This window comes from Neofelis nebulosa, chromosome 5, assembly GCF_028018385.1.
Source record: "Neofelis nebulosa isolate mNeoNeb1 chromosome 5, mNeoNeb1.pri, whole genome shotgun sequence".
NCBI classification, from domain to species: Eukaryota; Metazoa; Chordata; class Mammalia; order Carnivora; family Felidae; genus Neofelis; species Neofelis nebulosa.
In genome coordinates, this window is record NC_080786.1 from 38,988,969 (window position 1) to 39,006,550 (window position 17,582).

At 37.1% G+C, this 17,582-nt stretch overlaps 1 protein-coding gene across 11 annotated transcripts in view; it reads right to left on the bottom strand.

Annotated features, from left to right (window-relative positions):
* The window catches only part of SLC9A9 (solute carrier family 9 member A9), a 703,484-nt gene that overhangs the window by 506,404 nt on the left and 179,498 nt on the right, over window positions 1-17,582 (bottom strand). The gene's annotated exons all lie outside the window — the stretch shown is intronic.

Consider the following 17,582-nt stretch of genomic DNA (forward strand, 5'->3'; position numbering starts at 1 on the left):
ACTCTCATCATTGATTTTGATTAGTTATCCATTCTTCATATATTAAATATCTTTATTATACCTATATATATTTATTTATTTTCTGGTCAAATAAGTTTTCTGGTAATGCTCAAGCATTTTAGCTTCTGACAAGAACTTATTTGAACTTTCCCCAAATAAAACATTTTTTAAAAGTTTGCTCTTAGTTTTTCCTACTTTATTCCATTCCAGAGTTTAAAATATTTTCCAAACTTTATGTAAACATATATTTGAAAGTGAAAATGGATTTTTCTAGTGTTTGTTTATTGGCTTTTACTTAAGTGTTAACATAAAGTTGGCCAGAAAAAAAAAAAAAAACTTATTTGGTGTCAAATACAATGAAATGAAATAAAGAGACTCTTGAATCTAAAACTACTATTTGTTGGGAAATCTGAAGATGAAACTCTTTTAATCTTTAAAGTCTTACTTAGACTTATTTTCTTCTTTCTCTACCCCATTCCCCAAATACACAAGGTCGTTCATTATTTACCACTAAGGCCTTTTACCATTACAATATTCATCAAAATCTTTCACATATAGTTTTCACAATTATAATATCCAATTTCCCCTCCCTTTTTTTGCCTTAATTCTAACTCATCTCTAGAGCTGGATCTCAGAAGCTACTCTTCTCTGAAGTCCACTTTGATTTCCCTAGTTTCTTAGGTGTTTTTTTCCTTTATTTTAAAAAAAAATTTTAACGTTTATTTATTATTGAGAGACAGAGAGAGACAGAGCATGAGCATGGGAGGGGTGGAGAGAGGGAAAGACACAGAATATGAAGCAGGCTCCAGGCTCTGAGCTGTCAGTACAGGGCCCGAGGCAGGAATGGAGCTCACAAACTGCGAGATCATGATCTGAGCCCAAGTCGGACGCTTGACCTTAATCGACTGAGCCACCCAGGTGCCTCTCTTCTGTGTTCTTTTAGCACTTTGGATCCTCCTTCTCCTTTTCCATAATAGCCCCTCAATTCTACTCATGTAACATTTGGGAAGGAGTAGGTGGGACTCAGCCGGGTCTCAGAAACTTAATTCATCCATTGATGTTATAACATCTTGTATCAATGAAGATTCAGGTAGATCAACTATGGGCCATTCATAGCTCTCTGTGCCTCAGTTTCTTCATCTTTAGAATGAAGATAATAGGAAGCGTGGGTGGCTCAGTCGGTTAAGCATCCGACTCTTGGTTTCAGCTCAGGTCATGATCTCACAGTCATGGATGGAGCCCTGCATCAGTCTCTATGCTGAGCTTGGAGCCTGCTTGGGATTCTCTGGCTCCCTCTCTCTTTGCCCCTACCAGGCTTGCTCACTTTCAAAATAAACAAATAAACATTTATAATAAAAAAAAAAAGAAAATACAATGAAGATAATAAGATGATACCTAATTCTAAGGTGGTTATAAAAATTAAATCAATTAATATTTGTAAAGCCTTTGCAGCATTACCTAACATCTAGTAAGCACTTGTAAGTACTTATCCCTAAAGAAAATAAAATATATGAATAAATATTTTCCGGTTATACTATTTGAAGAAACTGCTCTGTTGTTAGGAACTCTTGAAGGTTACAGCTGTGTAAAATCTGGGCAAAGAAATTATGAATCCTTCTAAGTTTGCTCTTTTTTCAAATATTATCTGATACACCATTATTGATCTATTTTTATGAGGCCTCTTTGAAAGTATATCAATTGCATATTTGAAAGTTTTTAGCAAAGAGATGTATTTCTGAGTGCTGGGGGAATGAAGCAATGTAGCTGTGATCATCTGGAAGAAAAAAACACAGTGGCACAAACATTTTGGACAGCAAATCCCTTGCCTCAGCAGTTTTTCTGCAAAAATCAGGTTAATCACTCAACCAGAACATTTCAATAATCAGAATGCCCCATTCCCTGCATGCAGGTTAACTAATGTACTATTGAATTATATTTTCTGGAGCAGCCAGATGAAACTGGCAGGCTGAGAATGGCATGCAGCATACGAGGATTTATTTGTATATACAAAACAGATTTGTGTTCCTTTCAGACTTGCTATAAGCTTAGGAACTGCTAAATCAGAGTTCTGGGAGTAACTCCAAACCCAGACAATTTCTCAGAAATGGCTAGATCTGCTGCTGCACCAATCTCCAGATGGCGATTCCACATTTCATTTTCCTCAGATTTTGTGTTCAAATCATGGCCTTAGAGGTGAGACTGTTTCTAAGGCCCAAACAATTAAAATTTTTCAATATATATTGAGGGGGAAAACATCCAAGACAAGTGAGTGGGAAAAACAGAAAGCTAAAAATATTTCAGCTCAAGACATTAGTCTTTTACGATATAAAGCATAAAGGCCAGCCCTATCCAACAGAACTTCCTGTGATAATGGAAATAGACTACAATTGTACTGTCCAATATGGTAGCCACTACCCACATGAGCTATTAAGCAATTGAATTTTTTCAGGCTAGCGCAACTGAGGGACTGAATTTTTTATTTTCACATCTCCTGAGTAGTAGCTGGCAAAGGCAATTATCCTCATTTTCCAGAGACAGGAGAAGAAATGAATGGCATGCTCAGTGTTAATTAGTGTGACAGGGATATCACTAAGAATTGGGCATATATGCATGGGCAAACTAAATGTGTAGTTTCTGAGGGAACATCAGGCTAACATAATTACTTAGGTCAAGATTTAGGAATGTTTAAGAAGAGTTGGGACTCAGATATGATTTTACTATTTTGGTAATTCCCGATTCCTTTGGAAAAGTGGAAGTGGGTAACACAATAATGTGTTCAATCATTTTCAATGATTTTTTTTCATTAAAATTTTAACAAGTCTCTGCTACAAAGTACTTAAAGATATATTGATAGATATATTGAACCCATGAAGGCTATAGTCAAAGGAAGGAAAGATGATATTCAAGCACAGTAAAAGGAACGGGGCTAGGCTGTAATTCAGAGTTCTCTAGGACAGAAACACCAAAACACCATTCTAGGCTGGCTGACCCTGCAGGGAGGCTTGATGTTCAAGCAGCATATAAGCTGGGCTTTAAAGGATGGATAGGAGCCTATCCATGGGGCACCACCATGTAGAACATGCTCCTTTGTCTACCCTGGGGGCAGTGGGCCAGGGTTCACCAAGCCACAGAGCAAATTGGTAGCTTCCTGGAGTTTCGGTTATACTCAATAGCAAGTGATTTGAAACATTTTAAGTATTCAAATAAATGAAGATTTATTAAAAATCTCAAAAAAAAATCTGTATGCACTTTTCCTATAAATAGGAGACTTCAAAGAAAACTTGGCTCACTCAGGGCAGGGAGCTTTCGGGCATACCTAGAGACACCTCAAGGGTGTCCATTTCCTTTCCTCTGCTTTAAGTTATGCTTTAGATAGAAGGCACCAGACACACTTGGGAAATAACAATAGATAATGCAGGGCTCCTGAGGGATGGAGAAGGAGGTTAATGCAGGTGCTGTGTTGATGGGTTGCAGGGGTGCCATGACATATCAATCCCTTCATCTTTGGTCTAAGGGATGGTCAGAGGCCCAAGTCTAATCCTTTCAGCCCTGAGTAGTCTCATCAGGACCCTAATTTTCCTACAGTTTACCCCCATTGACCCGATACAATTATTTTCTGTGTCATGATGGGGATAATGCTGGCATGCACTTCTTTAAGCAAAGGTTATCTCTGTAGTTATAGATATGAAGCCAGGATAAAGATAATCACCTCCTCACTAAGTATACAGAAAATCTTTCTTCCAACTTCCACCTTTCCTTTCTGCCACCACTTTCTCTCTTTGACCACGTAGAGATGGATTTAAACTACATTCATTCAACTATGGAGAAAAGTAGAAATGTTTTACACAAGTAAGATTAGACAATAAAATGGCCAGTGGGAGTATAAATTTGTATATCCTCTTAATAGGGTAATTTGGCAATAGATAGTCAAATGTTAAATGTCCGTACCATTTGATTCAGCAATATCTCATCCAAGAATTCATCCTGCAGATATGCCTATACATGTATGGAATGGCCGCAAGGACAGGAGCATTCATTGCAGATGAAAGAATTGGAAAAAAAAATGTTGGGGATGATGAAACCATGAACTGGTTAAATAAATTATGGTGTAATCCATAAAATTGAATACTATATAACTTTTTCAAAGGCCGAGGAAAGTGTATATGCATTGAAATGGTTACTTTCTATAATTTGTTGTCAAGTCAAAAGAGCAAGGTATAAGAGCATGTCTGGTGTATATAAAAAAATTGCTATGGGCTCACCAAACCCATTTCATTTTTGTCCTGGTCAGACACCTGACTTCATTTCCTTGTAGTCAGGTGGGGCCATATGACAGAGATCTAGCCAAATAAATATGGACAAAAGTAATATAAATTATTTCCAAGCCTGGTCCCTAAAAACCCCTTAGATCGTCCATGCTCTATTCCTTTCTTTGTTAGTTCATCATAAAGAGCATTTGGCAGAGGTCCCAAATCCCTAGGGACTGGCAGAGCCACTAGATTAAAGGAAGTTGGGATGATTAATTGCTACTGGAGAAGACTAGTACTCCCTTTACTGGCCCAAAGGCCACACTGGATTGGGACATGAGCAAGAAGTAAACCATTATTGCCTTAAATCATGGAGATTTGGGGGTAGCTGGTTAAAGCATTTTGCTTATTCAAGGGGATGCAAAAAAGGGGATGCAGAATATTTACATACATATATATGCATACACACACATAAACTATTGGTTGTCTCCAGTGAGACTAGGAAAAAGAAGCTGCCTTAGAGGTCACCCAATCTCGGGGTCTGCAATCTCTGCCAATCCTGGGGCTGTGTGGAGGGGGCAGGTTGATGGGAAATGGGGACAACTGCTCTGGCATCTGTCCTGGATCTGCCCTCTCGTTTCTGCCTGAGCAGTTTTGGTTTTTTACACACTGTGAAGCAGGGTCAGATTTTCTTTGAATGTAGCGTTCTGCTACTAAAAAATGTTTGAAGCCCTGACCTAATACTGTCCCCCAGAAAGTTCAAGAAACATGTGGAAGGCCAATGGGCCAGTGAGAGGCAGCAGTGAGCTTAAAAATCCTAAACCAGAGTTGTTTCTCTTTTATGACATTCATATTGTTAATTTTGCTTCAAATGTCTTAAATGATGTCTCAGAATTAAAATCTCTCCCTCCACCCCTCCCTGGAGGTAACTAATACCCTGAAGTTAGAAAGTGTTTTTCTTTCCATGAGTATGTTCATGTACTTAACATATATGTGTCTGTAAGCAATAATTAATATTATTTTTACTATAGAATATTATATGTAATCAGTGTATTTTAAAATTTTACAGGGGCGCCTGGGTGGCTCAGTCAGTTAAGCGTCCGACTTCAACTCAGGTCACAATCTCGCAGTCCGTGAGTTCGAGCCCCGCGTCGGGCTCTGGGCTGATGGCTCAGAGCCTGGAGCCTGCTTCGGATTCTGTATCTCCCTCTCTCTCTGCCCCTTCCCCATTCATACTCTGTCTGTCTCTGTCTCAAAAATAAATAAACGTTAAAAAAATTATTTTTTAATTTTACAGAAACTTAATATACATATAACTAGCATATTACATTTGGTGTATTTTAAAATGTTATAGAAATTTAACCATAAATATTCTTTTGTATTCCTTTTACATTCAATATTATTGAATTGTGGTTACATTATTGAAAGTGGTTATACCAATTTACATTCCCACGTAAGAGTATAAAAGTTTTTTCCCGCATTCTAGTAAACACTTAGTATTGACAAATTTCTAATTTTTACTATTTGGATAAGTATGAGCTGTTATCACATTATCGTTTACTTTGCATTTCCCTTTACTAATGAAATGAGCATAATTTTCTTGTTTATTGACCTTCTGTGATACCTCTTTAGTGAATTGTTGATCATTATCTTTTACCCAGTATGATTTTTTCTTGCTGATTAGTTAATCATACAATTTTGTTATTATTTTGTTTTGGTTACTTATAATTCAAATATATTCTTCTGTTATCTCCTTAAACTTTTCACCTTTGTCTTTTAACTGTGTTTATTGGGGTCTTTTTCAAGGAGAAATTTTTTATTTTAATGTAGCAAAATTTACTCCATTTTTACCTGTGATTTCTGCTTTTGGTAACTTATTTTTTTAAAAAATCTTTCCCTGTCCTAATGTCATATATTTTCTCCTAAAGTTTAATAATTGGCTGTTAATAATTAAGTCTTTAATGCATCCCAAGTTTATTTATTATATGATGTGAAATAGGAATCCACTTTTATTTTCTTCTATATGGATAACTAATCATCTAGGGACTATGCATAGGTGTTTGGTAGTTCATCCTTTTCTCACTGATTTTGGTTGGCTTTCTGTCCAGTGCTTTTCAAAGATCCATAAGACATTCATTCTAATAAATACTTGATATCTATTATCCAGTAGCTTATTTAATAGTTGAAATATAAGAACAGTATAAAAATATACATAGGTATTCACTGAAGCATTATTTACAGTAGTGAAAATTTAGAAGCAATTCAAAAATCAAGCACATTTACTTCCATTACCCTGAATTTTTAAAAGCCTGAGGAAAGTGTTAGGTTATGATAATAAATAAAGCAAGTTAACAAAGTTTTAGAAACCATCTGACTTAAACCACATAGGAAAAAATGTATGTAAAAATACTGGATAGAAAACTATTTAGCAAAATTTACAGTGGCTGCATAATGTTGTAGGATTATTTGGATTTTCCTTAAGGAAAAAAAAACACCTTTACAGTCCTAACCAAATGAACATCTTATAAAGTTATCATTTAGAATTATGAACATTTGAAATAGACCTGAACCTTTAAAAATATTAAGGGATAATAAAAGGTGATAAATAATATATAAAAGAAAATTAAGAATTGACCCAGATTTGTTAGGATTTTCAGGGGGATAAAATATCTCAAAGGGCCTAATATAGAATCAGGCAAATGAGCAATAAGTGCTCATTAAATAGTTAACCCATATGATGTCCAAATTTATTGAGTTATTTTCATTCTTTTCAAAACTTACTGAAAGGATAAGAATAGTTCCCTCCCATATAATACCTAATATGAATGTTTAAAAATGGTGGACCACTGAAATATAAGCATTCTGCAATGCAATTTGTAGAAGCAGAACTAAATTACAGAGAAATGGCAAAAGGAGAACTTTTAATAGAAGAGAATTTTAATAATCATAAATTATAATTGACAAATTATGAGACTATTATACCACAAAACTACATTCACTTTTGAAGTAAGTAAAATTCTAGAAGTTAGAAATACACTATGAACATTACGCATGCAAAAATGACAGATATAAACACTGGTATTTCTCTTTTTTTAAAATGTTATTTATTTATTCATTCATTCATTCATTCATTCATTCAGTGCATGAGCAGGGGAGGGGCAGAGAGAGAGGGTGAGAGAGAGAGAATCCCAGGCAGGCTCCATGCTACCAGAGTTGGGGCTGATGCAGGGCTCGATGTGGGACTCAAACTCAATAAACTGTGAGATCATGACCTGAGCTGAAATCAAGCATGGGATGCTTAACCAACTGAGCCACTCAGGTGCTTCGATGCTGGTATTTCATTGGAAGTAGGTAATGTCTACAACTCCAGGCAAAATTAGGTGGAAAATTGGGAACAAAACATTTTTATAATTCTAAATATTTAACTTAGCAGCAGGGAGTTTTGCAAAGAACATTGAACTCTGAGTCCTAAAAACAGTTCTGCAACAGATCAATCTTGATCAAGTCACATAAGCTTTCAGAACCTCAGTTTCCTACTATGAAGCATGGGGGCAAAACCTGTCCACCTCATGGAATAACACTGAGATTGAAATAACAATAAGAAAAGCAAATCAACTCCTTGGAAGAGGTAATGCATGGTCATTATAATTTAGGCAGGGCTAAAGTTCAGAGTCTGCTTTCCTCATAGACTGGTTCATTTATCACTTATTAGTCCTAATAATTAATAATAAAAATAACAACTCACATTTCCATAATGCCATTACAGGTTGAGAAAGTGCCTTCATACATAGTATCTCATTTTTTTTCTTCACAGCAATCCTTTGAAAGTATGGTAAACACCCCATTTTTTACAGAGGTGAAAACAAGTCTCAGAGAGTTAGTTAAGTAACTTATCCAAAGTCATATACCTTGTAAGTAGCAAGACTGACTCAAATCCTACTTTCTAATAATGAGTCCATTGTTTTACTGATAACAATGCTGACAACAAAACTAATAGTTATTATACTTTGAATACTTACTATGAGCCAAGCATTATTCTTTTTTTTAGTTGAAGTATAGTAGATGCAATATTACATTAGTTTCAAGTGTACAACATAGTGACTGGACAACTCTATACACTATGCTGTGCTCACTACCAGTGTAGCTACCATCTGTCACCATACAACACTACGACAATTTCTTTGACTATATTCCCTATGCTGTACCTTTCACCCCAATGACTTACTCATTCCATAACTGGAAGCCTGTACCTCCCACTCCCTTTCACCAATTTTTCCCAGCTCCCCACTAACCTCCCTCTGGTAACCATCAATTTTTCACTATATTTATGGATCTGTTTCTACATGTTTATTTGTTCATTAGCTTTGTTTTTTAGATTTCACATAAAAGTGGAATATGGTATTTGGTTTTTTTTTGTCTGACTTATTTCACTTAGCATATACCCTCTAGATCCATTTATGTTGTCATGAATAGCAAGATCTCACTCTTTTTATGGCTGAGTAGTATTCCATCCTATCTCTATACATACCACATCACATCTTCATCCATTCATCTATCAACGAACACTTAGATTGCTTCCATATCTTAGCTATTATAAATAATGCTGCAGTGAATATATGGATGCATATATCTTTGTGAATTAGTGTTTTTGTTTTGTTTGGGTAAATATCCACCAATGTAATTACTGGATCATATGGTATTTCTGTTTTTAATTTTTTGAGGAACCTCCATACTATTTTCCACAGCAGTTGTACCAATTTACATTCCCGCCAACAGTGTATGAGGGTTGCTTTTTCTCCACATCCTTGCCAACACTTGCTATTTCTTGTCTTTTTGATTCTGGCAACTATAAGGTGATTATCTCCTGGTGGTTTTGGTCTGCATTTCCCTGATGATTAGTGATATTGAGCATGTTTTCATGTGTCTGTTAGTCATTCATATGTCTTCTTTGGAAGACATATTCATGTCTACTACCCATTTGTTCATTAGGTTATTGGGTTTTTGGTGTTGAGTTGTATAAGTTCTTTACATATTTTGGATATTAACCACTTATCACATATATCATTTGCAAATACCTTCTTCCACCCAGTAGATTGCTTTTAAATTTTGTTGACTGTTTTCTTCAAAGTGCAAAAGCTTTTTATTTTGGTGTAGGTCCTAAGAGTTGATCTTTGCTTTAATTTCCCTTACCTGAAGAGACATATCTAGAAAAATGTTGCTAAGGCTAATGTCAAAGAGATTACTGTCTATATTTTCTTCTAGTAGTTTTATGGTTTCAGGTCTCACACTTAGGTCTTTAATCCATTTAAAAAAATTTGTATATAGTGTAAGAAAATGGTCCAGTTTCAGTCTTTTGCAGGTAGCTGGCCAATTTCCCCAGCACCATTTACTGAAGAGACTGTCTTCCTCATTGCCTATTCCTGCCTACTTTGTCATGGATTAATTGATCATTTAACTGTGGATTTATTTCTGGGCTCTCTATTCTGTTCTATTGATCTATGTGTCTATTTTTTGTGCCAGAACCACACTGTTTTAATTATTATAGCTTTGTAGTATATCCTGAAATCTGAAATTATGATACCTACAGCTTAGTCCTTCCTTCTCAAGACTGCTTTGACTATTCAGGATCTTTTGTGGTTCCATAAAAATTACAGAATTATTTGTTATAATTTTGTGAAAAATGCTGTTGGTATTTTGGTAGGAATTTCATTGAATCTGTAGATTGTTTTGGGTAGCATGGGCATTTTAACAGTATTACTTCTGCCAATCCATGAGCATAGTATGTCTTTCCATTTGTTTGTGTCATCTTCAATTTTTTTCATCAATGTTCTATAGTTTTCAGAGTACAGGTCTTTTACCTCCTTGGTTAAGTTTATTCCTAGATAATTTATTCTTCTTGGTGCAAATGTAAATTTTTTTCTTAATTTCTCTTTATGCTACATTTTTTGTGTATAGAAATGCAGAAGATTTCTGTATATTAATTTTGTATCCTGCAACTTTACTGAATTCATTTATTACTTCTAATAGATTTTTGGTGGAATCTTTAGGGTTTTCTATGTACAGTATCTTGTCATCTACAAACAGTGACAGTTTTACTTCTTCCTTATATATTTGGATGCCTTTTATTTCTTTTTCTTATCTGATTGTTGTGTCTAGGATTTCCAGCACTATTTTGAGTAAGATTGGCAAGTGTGGACATCCTGGTCTTTTTCCTGATCTTCGAGGAAAAGTTCCACATTTTTGATTATTGAGTATGATGTGGCTTTGTCATATATGACCTTTATTATGTTGAGATATGTTTCCTCTAATCCTAACCTTGTTAAAAGTTTTTTAATCATTAATCGATATTGTACTTTGTCAAATGTTTTTTTGGCATCTATTGAAATGATCATATAATTTTTATCCTTCATTTTGTTTATGTGGTGTATCACGTAGATTTATTTGAAAATATTAAGCCATCCATGCATCCCCAGAATAAATCCCACTTGATCATTATGAATAATCCTTTTAACGTACTGTTGAATTCATTTTGCTAATACTTTGTTGAGGATTTTACATATATGTTCATTAGGGATATTGGCCTGTAGTTTTCTTTTTTCTGTAGTATCTTTAGCCAGGCACTATTCTAAGTGCTTTACAGGTACTTTCTTGTTTGCAACTCACAATGACCCTATAGACTGGTTAGGATTGTCCCATTTTATAAATAGGTAAGTTGAAGCATAGGGACATTAGTTATCTCACCCAACGTCACACACTGGTAAGTGGCATTTAAACCAAGTAACATGGCTCTAGAAGCTACTCTCTTAACTACAATATTCCATTTACCATCCTCCTAGGTTCGGGTTACCCACTCCACTGTTGGATATGTCCTCATTAGCTGCAAATACATAAAGCCTACCTAGGTTTTCCAGATTATTGCCATAGCACCTAGTCACAGATGATGAGAAAGTCTCATATGGTTCTGCATAAGATTCTTTTTAAAAATTTTTTTTTAATTTTTATTTATTTTTGAGAGAGAGGAGACACAGGATCCAAAGCAGGATCCAGGCTCTGAGGGGTCAGCACAGAGCCTGACGCAGGGCTCGAAGCCACGATCAGTAAATTCATGACCTGAGCCGAAGTTGGACGCTCAAGAGACTGAACCACCCACCCAGGCGCTCCTGTTTCTGCCTAAGATTCTTAACACATAAACTTACCTCTGTTACCTCTCTGACTCTTTACTAAGGTAACCATTCATTCTGGTTTGACCAGAGCACTTCCAGGTAATGCCTGTTGTCCTGGCCTAATTACTCATTGTGCCCCCACTTCACTCTCAAAAGTTTCAGTTTGAAAGATAAATTATGGTTTCCTACTCCTGATCCCAGATGCCCAGATTCCTGGCCTTTTCACAAACTACACATAACTTGGATTGCCTGCTGGTCCCTTCTGGGCCTGTTCTTCATTGTGTTGGTTGCCTATCTCCCCAACTAGCTGTGACACTGACATGACAGTGGAACTCCATTCTAAGACTGACTTGATAACAGCAGGGGGAGGAAAAATAATAGGTGGGTGTGAGAAGGGCCTGGTATTCCATCTCAAGTATTCATTTCTTAGTACCCAGGTAAGAATTACAAAAGAAAAGATATCCAACACAACTGAAAATTTACACATCAAGATTGATTCTTCCCACCCCTGGAACTGATCCTAATCTTGGCCAATCTTTATTTATAGGCAAAAGAAATTATGCTTTTTAATCCTCTGAATACATAGGAGCATTGCAGTCTCACAGAGTTTTCATTTTTGCCCTACAATTTTTCTCAGTGTGAATAATCTTTTTAGGCCTTTGCTTTAAAGTGTGTTTACAGCTTCCCTATCACAAGACCTCACCAGGGAACAACTGGCCTTGGGAAGCTAGACAGGGAAGGGCTGATTCAGCAAGGACCAGTCGTAGTAGGCATGCTTGAGAAGGTATGGGGAGAGGTGGAGGTGCTGAAATCAGCAGAAAGTAGATGCCAAACAGCTTGATTTAAAATTAAAATAATGTGTTTCTCAAATGGTGCATTCATCTTAAAAATGGTGTATTAAAAAACAACATTAAACTTCCTCCATCATGCCCACCTCAAACTTCATCCCAAGGAGGAAACCCATGCCTGCCCATCAAGGGAAGATGTTAAGAAAGCAGAGTAATATTTACAGCATGCCTAACACTAAATTTTTTTTTCATTTTTGAAAAGCAACCCTATGAAGTGGGTATCACTAATCCCTGTTGGTTTTTTAAGAATTTTTTTTTATTAGAGAGAGAGACAGAACACGAGTAGGGGAGAAGGATGGAGGGAGAGAGAGAGAGAAAGAGAGGGAGAGAATATCCTAAGTAGACTCAAAGCTCAGCATGGAGCCTGATGCAGGAATTGATCCCATGACCCTGGAATCATGACCTGAGCCAAAATCAAGATTCAGGCACTCAAATGACAGAGCCACCCAGGTGCCCCATTAATCCCTGTTTTATAGATTTTATAGATAAACAAAAATATGAGAAGTTAACTTGTCCAAGGTTTCAATGCTGCAAGTGGCAGAGATAAGATTCAGCCTAATAGCAAAACCATAATGGACTGAATATTGTGTTTCCTCAAAATTCATATGTTGAAATTCAACCCCCAAGTAGTTGGTTTTAAGAGGTGCGGACTTCAGGGGGCACATGGGTGGTTCAGTCAGTTGAGCATCCAACTTCAGCTCAGGTCATGATCTTACAGTTTGTGGGTTCAAGTCCTGCATCAGGCCTGTGCCGATGGCTCGTAGCCTGGAGCCTGCTTTAGATTCTGTGTCTCCCTCTCTGACCCTCCCCCACTTGTCCCCTGTCTCTCAAAAATAAAAAAGAGAGGAGCCAAGATGGCAGAACAGCATGGAAGTTTTTTGTGTGTCTCGCACCCATGAAATACAGCCAGACCAACACTAAACCATCCTACACACCTAGAAAACTGATTGGAGGATTAACACAACAGTCTGCACAACCTGAACCACAGAATTCAGCAGGTACGTGGCGTGGAGAGGTTAATTTGGGGAGCGAGAAGCCGCAGAGGGTAGGGAGCCACTTTTGCAGGTGGAGAGAGGACAGAGACTGGGGAGGGGGAGAGAATATGGGAAAAGTACCCCTCCCTCAAAGCAGCTGGAGAGAAAGAGGAAAATTGGAAACAGCCACAGAGACTTTAGGGAGAAAGTAGAAAGGAGGTTTAAATTCCATTAAGACTGTAAACAAGGGGGGCACAGGGTCACCCAACTTTGCAGCTTGATGCCTGGTGGTGCTCTGGTGGGAAGGGCGAATCCCCAGGAACAGAGTGGGGTCCGGGAGGTTCTCAAGCCACACGGGGAGAAGCGGTTCCACTGCTGGAAGGACATTTGGTAGAGACTGTTGAAGCCACCTGGTACCAGCAGACCCTAGAAAATGGCCACATTCGCTGCTGCTGGAACAAGGTCGTTAAGGGTGAAGCCTGGTGCCAGATGTGTGTTGTGATTTTCCATAATCCCTGAAATGCTGCTGCTACACTATCTCGTGAACTTTTCCTGGGTCGGCTGGCACCTGGCTGCAGTCTCAGGGCACCGGCAGCAGCAGGGTCCAGCAAGCGTTCCTGGGTGCAGCTGACATTCGGCCATTGCTCGGTGAGATCCTCCCACAGAGGGGCAGAATGGGTCAGAGCCGCAGTACTTCAGAAGTAAGGGGCCAGGGAAAAGAGATGCATCTGAGACAAAACTCAGGAGAGAGGTACTGCGTGGGGCACGGAGAGCGAAAAAGCAGGGAGTGGACGAAAAGCTGAAGACAGAGGACGGGTGCGTGATTGCTGATCCAGGAGATCAGACTGGGTAGCCGGGTGGCGCCATTTTCACCGCTCCCACGCATGCGCATATGCACCTACCATGCACTGCAGCAATCCACCCCAATAGGCTAGCAGCGCCATCTAGTGGAGAGCGGAGCCGTTACACTGAGCCCTGCCCAACAGGGCCAACTTCCACTTCAAAACACAAGTCACCGCCTACTTAGTTTATGGACTATAAAGCACCAGATAGACTGACTTCTAGGGGAAAACGAAGTAATTTCAGTCCTACTTCAATCTGTTAGCAGGACAGTCTATTCAATTTTCTTTCTTTTCTTTTCTCTTTTACCTTTCTTTTCTTTTTCTTGAATACAGAAAGAGAAATAATTCATTTTGTCTTTATTTAAAATAATTCATTTTTCATATTTATTTCCAATTTTTATTAAAAATATTTTTCTTTAATTTTTATTACTGTATTTTGTACTTCTGTGTAATTTTTTTCAAATTCTATTTTACTTCCACCATTTTATTTTAGTCTACATCAGTGTATTCACCTTTTCAAATTTTCAATTTCCTTTTTCTCATTCCTCTTTTTTGTTTCTTTTCTTTTTCTTGAATGCAGAAAGAGAAAAACTTCATTTTTACTTTCAATTTCTATTAAAAATAGTTTTATTTAATATTATTACTATATTTTTTGCTTTTATGTAAATGTATTCAAATTCTATTTTACTACCACCATTTTATTTTAGTGTACTACAACGTATTCACTTTTTCAAATATTCAAACGATTTCCTTTTTTTTTCTTTTTTTAATCTTTTTTCTTTTTGGTTTCTTTTTCTTGAATACATAAAAAGAAAAATTCATATTTATTTTTAACTTTTATTAAAAATGGTTTTCTTTAATTTTTTCCTATTATATTCTTTACTTTTGTGTAAATTTTTTCAAATTCTATTTTATTCCCATCATCTCATTTTAGTCTACTTCAGTGTATTCATTTTTTCAAATTCTCAAACGATTTAATTTTTTTTCGTTCCCCCCCTTTTCCTGTAATCTGTCAAGCCACTTTCAACACCCAGACCAACACACCTAGGATCTAGCATCATTTATTCTATTTGTGTGTGTTTAATTTTTTAATTTTAATAATTTTTTAATTTCAATTTTTCTACCTCATTAATTCCTTTTCTCCCTTCAAAATGACAAAATGAAAGAATTTACCCCTAAAGAAAGAGCACAAATAAATTACAGCCAGGGATTTAACCAACACAGATACAAGCAAGATGTCTGAACCAGAATTCAGAATTGCGATAATAAGAATACTAGCTGGAGTAGAAAATAGATTAGAATTCCTGTCTGCAGACATAAAAGAAGTAAAAAATAGCCAGAATGAAATTAAAAATGTTATAACAGAGCTGCAATCATGGATGGATGCCACGGCGGCAAAGATGGATGAGGCAGAACAGAGAATTAGCGATATAGAGGACAAACTTATAGAGAATAATGAAGCAGAAAAAAAGAGGGAGATGAGGCAAAAGAGCACAATTTAAGAATTAGAGAAATCAGTGACTCATTAAAAAGGAACAACATCAGAATCATAGGGGTCCCAGAAGAGGAAGAGAAAGAAATAGGGGTAGAAGGGGTGAACAAATCATAGCGGAAAAATTTCCTAACAAGGGGAAAGACACAGACATCAAAATCCAAGAACCACAGAGGACCCCCATTAGAGTCAACAAAAACCAACCATCAACAAGGCATATCATAGTCAAATTCACAAAATACTCAGGCAAGGAGAGAATCATGAAAGCAGCAAGGGAAAAAAAAAAAGTCCCTAACCTACAAGGGAAGACAGATCAGGTTTGCAGCAGACCTAACCACAGAAACTTGGCAGGCCATAAAGGAGAGGCAGGATATATTCAGTGTGCTGAATCAGAAAAATATGCAGCCAAGAATTCTTTCTCCAGCAAGCCTGTCATTCAAAATAGAAGGAGAGATAAAAAGTTTCCCAAACAGAAATTAAAGGAGTTTGTGACCACTGAACCAGCCCTGCAAGAAATTTTAAGGGGGGTCTCTCTGAGGGGAGAAAAGATGAAAAAATACATACATACATACATACATACATACACACATACCAAAAGCAACAAAGATTAGAAAGGACCAGAGAACACCACCAGAAACTCCAACCCTACAAGCATCATAAAGGCAAAAAATTCATATCTTTCAGTACTCACTGTAAACATCAATGGACTCAATGCTTCAATCAAAAGACATAGGGTAACAGAATGGATAAGAAAACAAGATCCATCTATATGTTGTTTACAAGAGACCCACTTGAGACCTAAAGACACCTTCAGATTGAAAATAAGGGGATGGAGAACCATCTATCATGCTAATGGTCAACAAAAGAAAGCCAGAGTAGCAATACTTAGAGCAGACAATCTAGACTTTAAAATAAAGACTGTATCAAGAGATGCAGAAGGGAATTATATCATAATCAAGGGGTCTATCCACCAAGAAGACCTAACAATTGGAAACATTTAGGAGCTAAATCTGGCAGCACCCAAATATATAAATCAATTAATCACAAACATAAAGAAACTCATTGAGGGGCGCCTGGGTGGCGCAGTCGGTTAAGCGTCTGACCTCAGCCAGGTCACGATCTCGCGGTCCGTGAGTTCGAGCCCCGCGTCAGGCTCTGGGCTGATGGCTCGGAGCCTGGAGCCCGTTTCCGATTCTGTGTCTCCCTCTCTCTCTGCCCCTCCCCCGTTCATGCTCTGTCTCTCTCTGTCCCAAAAATAAAAAATAAATAAATAAATAAATAAAAAATTAAAAAAAAAAAAAAAAAAAAAAAAAGAAACTCATTGATAGTAATACCATAATAGTAGGAGACTTCAACACCCCACTCACAGCAATGGACAGATCATCTAAACAACAAATAAACAAGGAAACAATGGCTTTGAATGACACACTGGACCAGAGGGACTTAACAGATATATTCAGAACATTTCATCCTAAAGCAGCAGAATATACATTCTTCTCCAGTGAACATGGAACATTCTCCAGAATAGACCACATACTGGGATACAAAGCAGCCCTCAGCAAGTACAAAATGATCGAGATCATACTGTGCATATTTTCAGACCACAACACTGTGAAACTCAAAATCAACCACAAGAAAAAATTTGGAAAGGTAACAAATACTTGGAGACTGAAGAACATCCTACTAAAGAATGAATGGGCTAACCAACAGTTAAAGAGGAAATTAAAAAGTATATGGAAGTCAATGAAAATGATAACACCACAGCCCAAAACCTTTGGGATGCAGCAAAGGCGGTCATAAGAGGAAAGTATATAGCAATCCAGGCCTTCCCAAAGAAGGAAGAAAGATCTCAGATATACAACCTAACCTTACGCCTTAAAGAGCTGGAAAAAGAACAGCAAATACAACCCCAAACCAGCAGAAGACAGGAAAAAATAAAGATTAGAGCATAAATTAATGCTACCAAAACCAAAAAAACAGTAGATGAGATCAATGAAACCTGAAGCTGGTTCTTAG